The sequence below is a fragment of the Vulpes vulpes genome, chromosome 2, assembly GCF_048418805.1.
Source record: "Vulpes vulpes isolate BD-2025 chromosome 2, VulVul3, whole genome shotgun sequence".
NCBI classification, from domain to species: Eukaryota; Metazoa; Chordata; class Mammalia; order Carnivora; family Canidae; genus Vulpes; species Vulpes vulpes.
Window position 1 is genome coordinate 113,615,907 of NC_132781.1, and position 7,420 is coordinate 113,623,326.

The following is a 7,420-nucleotide window of genomic DNA, read 5'->3' on the forward strand; positions in this document are numbered from 1 at the left end:
AAAAATTCACTTAGGAATGAATTACTATGTAGTGTCTGATTTGGAAAACGGAGTTCAGATAATCTTGAGGGTTTTAAAGTTTAGAGAAATGAGACAGCCACATACATTAAAGAATTGGAAAATAACATAAGATGTTTTGTTGTCCGATGCTTGATTTTGGGGTGTGCAGTGTCTGAGGAGGAGAGACTTCAAAGAATGGAAAGATCATCATGGGTTGAGATTAGTCATGGGGAGATTCATTTATTTATTCATTTGCTCAATATATTAAAAATGCTCACAATATATTGTGAACTCTCTTGGGCATGAACATTTAGAAGCATAATCCTTGACCTCAGGGCATGTACGTTCTAACAGAAAAAGTCAGATATAGGAAGATCTAAGGCTAGAACCTAGTCTCCCAATTTCTAATCCAATATAATTTTAGTAAGAATATAGGGTACCCTTTTCACTTTACAAAGATCAATACTGATCATTTGTTTTTTTAAAAAATAATAGTTTTTAGGGGCCCCTGGGTGGTGCAGTTGGTTAAGTGTCTGACTCTTCATTTCAGCTCAGGTCATGATCTCAGAGTCATGGGATCAAGCCCCATGTGGGGCTCCATGCTCAGCAAGAGCCTGCTTCTCTCCCTCTCTCTCTGTCCCTCCCCTACACACACACACACACACACACACACACAGAGTGTGTGTGTGTGTGTGTGTCTCGCAAATAAATAAAATTTAAAAATCATAATTGGTAACTTTGCTCACAACTCCAGCAAAATTGAATATGCTTAAATTTTCCAAGTGTGTTTGAATTTCACACATCATATAGATGGCAGCTCAATCCTCTAACTCAGAACTTGGACTTGAACTCAAGGTTGTTGAGATCTACCAACTAAGGAGAATGATAAAATTGCAACAAATGAGATTCTCTACTTTGAGGCTTGATAAACTCTGAGCTAGATGCAAGCAATTCGAACATGTCTACCAATAAACACTAAACCAATAAAGGTGTGGTTTCCAGTAGAAAAAATTTAAAGAAGAAATAAATCTATTTGGGTCTCCTTAACAATGCCTTAAGTGCTCTACATCTTTTTCCCTTTGCTTGTAGTGTAACCAGTATAAATAGCAAATGTGGTTTTCAACTTGGGACATAATTGAGAGTTGCAGAGAATACAATGTAAGGAGAGAAGTTGGAAGCCTTTTGGTTTTCCCAGGTTTACTCTGTATAGGAAAAAAAAAAAGTTCCCAGAGTTGAAACAACCTTATTGTCATCATCATCATCATCAATGATGTCATCAGAACATCTCCTGAGCCTTTAATGTGGGCCAGGATCTGTGCTGACTTCTTGTTGGCTAACAAGATGATGGGCACACACCACTGTCATGCTGAGGCACAAATATAAAATAGAGCTTATGGAGAGGAGATGACTTATAAGCAAAGAGGAATTAGAACTCACACCATTTCCTAACTTATCAACCTACAGTGTGGACCAGGCATGAATGGATGGTATACTCTGGTCAATGTTTAAGAAACAAAGGAAGCTCTGCCTAAAGGTGTTCCACATATTTATAGTTCTAGGATCCAACAGATCTATGCGACCAGGTGGCAGTGGAAGCTCCCTGGATTGGAGGAATGGCCCTTTTTTAGAAAGGGGAGTCTTCAGAGGTGAACAATTAAATCAGCGCCTCTTCTGCTGAGCTAACTCGACCCCCAGAGCCAGCCCTCTGCCTAAGCACCCAAATGAGCCCCCAGGACATCTAGATCTGCTGTCACCTCCGAGCATTAGAAGTATTATTTCATTTAATCCTCACAACAGCCTTGGGAGACATTTTCTATTGTTATTTTCACGTTACAGTTGAGCAAATGGAGATGTACAGAAATTGAAGAAACTGGTTCATGGTCCTTAACTAGTACCAAGAGATCAGGGGCTTGAGTCTAGCGTTCATGGTCTTCCACTTAACCTCTATGATATATATTGTCCCTTACAGTAAATCATGCTACTGGCATGTAGATTCTATCTAATGAATTGCTTCTAAATTTGAATATATTTATAATTTTTACCGCAGGCTGCAGATGTACAGTGCCTAAGAATCATGTTGAACACAGACAAATGGCTGAGTCACACCTCTAACGAGTATAAAACTGAAGTTAACCAAAGCCCAGAGATGGACACATTTCTGCCCTCTGGCTTGAAGAGCGGAGACTTTAAAGAAGCCAGAAAGACTCCAGGAAGCCAGCAGCTCAGCACATTGCAAAAAAAAAAAAAAGTATTTTCAGCACTCGACTCCAACCAGGCATTCAATAAATACTTGCTGACTGGGTGGAATCAAACAGATTTTCATGACTGACACAACATGGGAACTAATTGCAAAGCCTCTTTGACGAACAACTTGATGAAGCAAAGCAAAATGTAATGGGCCGACGTGAAAGCAGCGTCGTGGTCTCAGAACATCTTGGTTTCTGGGCTGAAAGGCAGCTGCGGAGAACGTTGATAAGTGTGGACAACATGCAGGCAAAGGCCAAGTGGAATTTCTTCGACTTCATAATTTTTGAAACTGTTTATACAGTTGGGATGTTAAACGCTGTGGAAATTGTTTTGGAGTCTTTGCAAGAGTCAGTGCACTTCATCTCCACGTAAAATCTGTGCGCATTGGTAATGCAATCGCAACATAGAGGAAACCTATAATAATTGTGTCTCCTGGATTTCTTACTTCAGCATTAAAATAATCTTTAAGAGCATATTCTTGGCAATTGTACAGTTGCAAGATGAAATCAAATAGTTAAGCTTCGGGGCAGGAAGGGGGGCGGGGGAATGCAGAGCAATGGAAGGCGTTTAACAAATGGTAATGCTGAGCTCCTGTTCCTGGGAAGGGACTGTAGTCTTTTTCAATTTTGAATTGAAATGCAGCCCTCTGAGACTCTTCTGGTGTTTGGGAAGTCACATTGTCTTATTAAATTGTGCAGAAATTGACAGATTCCAAACAAATAGGGAGAGTAATCATTGGAGAGTGCACAATAATCTGGCAATATGGAAATTACAAATTATAATATTTTCCCTTTGAGTAAATGAAATATGCAAAAGAACAACTGCCTAATACAATGGAGTTTGTGTAATCCCTTGGTAGCTACTGTTAGCAAGCTATTTTATCACAGTTGCACACTTCTCAGTTAATAACGAATGCACAAAATTAGATTTAAGACGAATTATAAAATTTTTTTAAAGTTCAGTTTTTACATAAAGCACCATCAGGAAATATCAAAATGCTCTGGTAACCAATGGCATAAATCTTTTTAAATGTCCATGCACTTTACTGAACACTGCTCTTTTACTGTAATGCTAAGTCTTCTTTACGTCAGGGATTTTTTTTTTTTTCTCTTCTGTCTTTAGCCTATTACTGTGCATAGTAATCCTGGTCCTAGAGAAATAGAAACATTTAGCTCTACCAGAAGTATTTTTAAAATCTATTTTTTAAATATCATATTTATTTATTCATGAGAGACACAGAGGCAGAGACACAGGCAGAGGGAGAAGCAGGCTGCCTGCTGAGAGCCTGATGCAGGACTCGATCCCAGCCCCCCCCAGGATCATGACCTGAGCCAAAGGCAGATACTCATCCACTGAGCCACCCAGGGGCCCCATATTTTTACAATTTTGATATTACCTTAATAAGATAGTGTCTCCTTGTGCTTATCTGTGGAATATGGCATGGAAATCCAATGCCAGCTGTGATGATAGTATTAATTCACTTTATCCAACAAGACTTTGGTGAATGTGCTCTACTTAAAAAAGTGGGAAATTTATGATGTTATGAGGGATATAGTAAGCACAGCACACAGACCTGACCTGCAGAGGTTTAGACCTATTTCAAGAGCCCTTGGGATCAGAGTTTTTAATATTCGTCTGGTTCTCGTTCTTAAGACAATTGCTGCAAGATCAATGTCTTCAGTCAACTCCTGGTTATTAAAAGAGCTTACTCATCTTCCCATCTCCTAAAACCTTGCCTTATTAATTTCACTGCTCATTGGATTCTCTCATAGTGAAAGGACACAAAGAAGGGAAAGCTCACACCAATAAGGATGTGAGAAATCTCATCAAAGATCTGTAGGGAAATGTCCGAATCTTGTGGGCATTGATGACTTCCTTTCTAGATTACTCTCTCATGAGTAACCTGGAATCGCCGTGTTTAGGCCAAGCATGTATGTCTCCGATTGACTACGCATTCAGTGTGTGCAAGCTTTCTTTATTTTTTTTCTTGTGATTACAAATTCCATCTTGTTGCTGTTTCCTATAAAGTTTGGCGTAAGTCTTAATTTCTCTCCATATGAAGTTAGAACCTTTTGCTTTTCAGCTACCCATTTCCTAGTGAAAATGAATCACATGGTATTTATAGAGATGGAATGTCAGCCTCGGGGAAGTTTCTGAAGTGTGGAGACAGGCAAGACGCCGAGACTGGAATTGTACTCCAGAGGCAATGCTTAAAGGGCTGGGGTGAGCCAAGTGACCCTGTCTTTGGGGGCAAACAAGTCTTTAATTCCCTGGGAAGGGTAAATGTGCCTTAGGGTAAGTGTGATCCTCAAACGTTTCCTCCAAAAGTAGTTATAAGCAACAGTTACAACGGCACCAAGAATCAGGGAGATCCCAGATATTAAATCAATACTTGACTTATAGCCAAGGAGACTCCATGTGCTTTCTTTTTTTTATTTTTTTCATGTGCCTCTGAGTGATGCAGAGCCGGTTACCAGCAAAGATTAATGGAGAGGAGGGTGATGGAGTTTTATAGAAACTTAGCTCGTGTAGGGAAGAGTCCATCAGGATATTCCATAGATGTCTACTCCATCTCTATAATGCTTAAAATGCATGAAAACAGGGAACTGCCTTCAAATAGACATAAGGTATATGAAAGTGAAAGTTCAGATAATTGAAAGGGGAGTCTTGGTAAATTTTTGGTGGATTGTTCAGAATTAAACTTATGCAAGTGGATAGAAGGAGTAAATTGAAATGTAGTAAAGTGCACACTTCTGAAATATGCTAAAGAATATGATTCAGAGATCACTTGTCTCATTGGGATAAGGGAGGGACTCATTGTTTAATTTCAACATGGTAAACATCTACTATCGCTTGACACTCTCAAAGTATACGCTGCGTGAAAAAGGAAAGACATGGATTCTCAAAGAGCATGTGTTCCAATGACAAAGTCAGTGGATAAGCAGAACAATTGACCCAGGCTGGGAGAGCTGAATGTGGCCCACTTCAGGCCATATGGGAAGCTGCTGGTCCAGGAAGGTCATTTGGAAGAGGTGGACCCCAGGCGAAAGGTTGGAGTGGGAAGGATGGGTGGTTCACGGATGCAGGGCGGCTCATCTCCTGGGCCACCATAGGACTAGTGGGGGATGGTGTGGTCACTCCCAGAATAACACTACCGGCTGAGCCCATCAATGGAATCCCCACATGGGTGTAGGTAGAGCTGCATGGGGATGCAACTGGGCCGACAATGGGAACTGATCGATTACAAATCAAATTCTTTCCATGTAACATGAGGACAGGACAGTTTCCCCTTTCAGCCATGTTCACCTCTCCTGACCACCGTGGAGGGGAACATGGCTTGGATCTCCCAGCAGAGCCACTGAGACGAGCCTCGGACGCAGGACTGGATGCTTTATGCGGTCTCTCTTGGCTATCAAAATGTCACAGCTTCAAATTTCCTCTAATTCATACCACTACAGCCAAGCATCATTCCTATGGCATCTTTTCTGTTCAACGCACCCTTGCTTGTTGACTTGGCTTACCTACTAACCTGTAAAGCCCCGGAGGCCACAGACCACATCTGTTCTCTCCTTCCTGCATGTCCGACCAGGTGTCAGAGCTGCGTGTTACCGCGTGGATGCACCAGCCTCCTGGCCCGGTCTGTGGGATGACTCAGGGGCCTCTCAATGCTCACGCATTTTTGGAGCCTCACAGAAGCGAGAGCAAGTCTCCCGGCTTCTGTGATGACTTCATCAGCAACCTCATACCTGTGATCTCCCCACACTGCTCAGCAAGAACACGGCTCTGACATCTTCATTCCTCTAGTTTAAAGTCTTTGATGCAGTTTAAACAGAGGGACCCAGGCCCGCTGATTTAATTACCCTGCCATTTTAACTGAATGCTCTTTGACTTAATTTTATCTCAATGAGTATAAAGCGTCGAGAGACTCTCCCATAAACATGGAGTTGACTCTGACAGCTTCTGGGAAGGAGCCCCATGGGGAGAACACGGTGATTTACAGCACACTAACAGCACTGCAGAACAGTTTTGGCACTAGAAGGTTCTTGGGCTTAATTACTGCCTTTAAAATTTAAGCCAGAGCTAGGCACTGAGTAGTACCCAGCGGAGGAAGGGAGGAAAGGGCATAATTGCATAGCAAACAAAAGGCCTGTAAGATGATGTTGGTGTCATTCTTTCTTGTGTATCCTATAAAGACACATTCTATATAATCCATCGCTCTTCTACGGCTCGTACGATCCATTCTGTCTATGTCCTGTGTTATTGACAGGGAGAGACCTGACCCCTTGGAATCCAGCTGAAGAATGTGACCCAGAAGGTATTACAAGACTTTTACTAACTCCTAAGAAAATTAAACCTGGATTTTTAAAATTTATTTCAGACAGTGCCTGGCCAAGATATAAAAACTCCAATAGTATGAGAAAAATGTTCACGTACTTTCAATTCTGTAGACCACCCGCTCCTTGCTCTCCCCACCCCCATTTAACTGTTTAATATATGTCATAGTTTTAGGGGAATCTCAAAAACAAGACACAGGAACCCACAAATAATGCTGACTGGCTAGCTGTTTTCAGAAATGACAGTTTGGTAATTTGGCTATTGTAGATCATGCTACTATAAATAATGGAAACAGCCCAAGTGTCCATCTACCAATGAGTGGATAAAGATATATATGTGTGTATATATATATATATGTATATATATGATGGAATATTCCTTGGCTGAAAAAAAAGGAATATTCCTTGGCTGTAAGAAAGAATGACATCTTGCCATTTACAACACTGGGGATGGAGCTAGAGGGTATAATGCTAGGCCAAATAAGTCAGCCTGAGAAAGACAATGCCTTATCATTTCATTCATATGCAGAATTTAGGAAACAAAGGAGCAAGGGGCGAGGAAGAGAGATGCAAACCAAGAAACACTCTTAACTCTAGAGAACCCACTGCCTGTCACCAGAGGGGAGGTAGATGACAGGATGCGGTGGGGAGGGGGGGCACAGGTGATGGGTATGAAGGAGGACACTTGTTGTGATGAGCGCTTGGTCTTGTATGGAAGTGTTAAGTCACCATATCCTACACCTGAAACTAATACTCTGCTATATGTCAACTAACTGAAATTAAAAAAAAAAAAAAAAACTTTTGAAAAAGCAATTTAAAAGATAAAGCTTTCTTTTTTC